Source organism: Carlito syrichta, unplaced genomic scaffold (assembly GCF_000164805.1).
Source record: "Carlito syrichta isolate Samal-C Ts95f unplaced genomic scaffold, Tarsius_syrichta-2.0.1 Scaffold301936, whole genome shotgun sequence".
NCBI lineage: Eukaryota > Metazoa > Chordata > Mammalia > Primates > Tarsiidae > Carlito > Carlito syrichta.
In genome coordinates, this window is record NW_007246032.1 from 246,250 (window position 1) to 248,296 (window position 2,047).

The following is a 2,047-nucleotide window of genomic DNA, read 5'->3' on the forward strand; positions in this document are numbered from 1 at the left end:
AGAAACCAGTTGGTTTTTCTGAAAGGTGAAGTATTTCAGGGCCCACAGAGGCTAGAGACCTTGAACTTGGGCAGTAATCCTCTGATATCCCTGAGTGAGGGCCGGTTGGCTTCTCAGCTGCACTGACCACCCTAAACTTGCTAGACACCCACATGGTGCTGAGCCCAGCCTGGGGCTTCTGGAGCCCAGAAAGTCTGCAGGACTTGAAATGGCAGTTCCTCTCTGGCTCTTCTGGGGTAGTGTTGTCCTGGGCAACATAGTGAGGGACTGGTAGCTGATGACAGAAAAACTGGGATGCTTCCCAGGAGGTAGCTGACTGACTGCCTGTTCAATAAAAACATGAAGTGCTGTTCACGTCTATCTCCTTTTGAGACTCATAGCAGCAGTAGAAGGAGGAGCCACCCCTCTGTCACTCTGTGTTCTGACCAGGCTATACCACTATGGCTCACAGGAAACCATGCACTACTGTCTCCAGGCTTTTCCATGTGCTGCTTCTGTACAGAAGAGCACCTTTCCCCTGGGGACTCCCAAGTAATTTTATTTTTTAGACACAGGATGTCACTCTGTTGCCTAGGCTGGATTATTGCAGTGGTATGATCATAGGTCACTGCAGCCTTCAACTTTTGGGCTCAAGTGATTCTTTCACCTCTGCCTACTGAGTAGCAAATTGCACCACCACATTCCACTAATTTTTAAATTTTTTGTAGAGGCATGGTCTCACTATGTTGCCCAGGCTGATCTCAAATGCCTCACTTATAGTGATCCTCCTGCCTTGGCCTCCCAAAGCGCTGGGATTGCAGTCATGCACTGGCCTAGGTATTCTTTAAGATGTGGCTCAACCATCAGTTTCCCTGACCTCCCAGCACTGGGGAAAGTGGTTGTCTCTGCGTTTCCACAATTTCCTGCAGCTCCATTTCTCAGAGAATTGATCACAGACCCGGAAGTCTTTCTAGAAGAAACAATCTCCAAAATTGGGTGCACAAGATGATGACACCAGGGTGAGGAAAGAAAATGTTGTAACTTCTATTTCTATTTATTTTTGATCTCATTTTATTCTGAAGTCAGACTGCCTGCTTTTTAGCTGTGTGACTTTGGCATGTACTTAACTTTCACTCTTACGTACCTCTTTAGAGGCCAGGCTCTGGGCACCGGGACCAGGCTTGCTTCATCTCTGTATCCTTAGAGCTCCAGCCCAACTCAGAGAAGGTCTGGATAGACAATGTGGTAGAATGCTTGCAAACCCAATCCTGACAGGCGCTGAACCAGAGAGAACTTGGTTCAAGCTCGTTACTTATTTCTATATGACACGAGGCAGGGCACTTGGCCTCTTGAGTCTTCCTTAGATTTCCTCTTCTGGAAAATGCCAAGCTTTAATTAGACAAAAGCTAAGGGAAACCATAGACTGCTTCCAGGCTGGATTTAAGGTAAGGTGCGCCCTCTTGTGTCCTAATGGTGTCCTTTACTCTGTGCGCAGTGGGATCCCTTTTCCTCTTCAGGGCAGATGATACTGGAATGGACTTCCTTACCTGACCTTGAAAAGCTGCCACTCCAGTTTCTGGTCCTGATACTCCCTCAAATGTCTCCAGCTCCACCCCACCCCATAGTGCCACACTGGTCTATCCTCACCTTCAGCCCTTCCCACTTTCACATATGGTCTCCTCCTTGAGCAGTGTGGGATTTTGGGGGTCACATGCCCAGGGTCTGAAATCTCAGCCCTGGCACTTATTGGCTCTGTGATCTTGAGCAGGTCACTTCATTTCTCTAAGCTTTCTTTCATTCCCTCTTTGTAAATTGGAGCTAGAAATACCATTGTCATAGGGCTATTGTGAGACCTCAATGAGTGGCTATAGGTTGCTATTACATTTGCTGGGGAAAATGACATGAACAATTTTACATATCAGTAAGTTGGAACATGTTTCACAGAGAAGAAATTTGAACTTGGTCATTAAAACTCAGATATAGAATTCCCCTACTTTAACCCTTGCCAACATGTATAGAGCCCTTACCATAAGCTAGTTATTGTCAATTTGCCCTAAGTCTCATAACC

At 46.5% G+C, this 2,047-nt stretch overlaps 1 protein-coding gene across 2 annotated transcripts in view; it reads left to right on the forward strand.

Moving 5' to 3' along the window:
- ZSCAN20 (zinc finger and SCAN domain containing 20) overlaps positions 1–2,047 on the forward strand; it is a 25,167-nt gene that overhangs the window by 652 nt on the left and 22,468 nt on the right. The window lies entirely within an intron of this gene.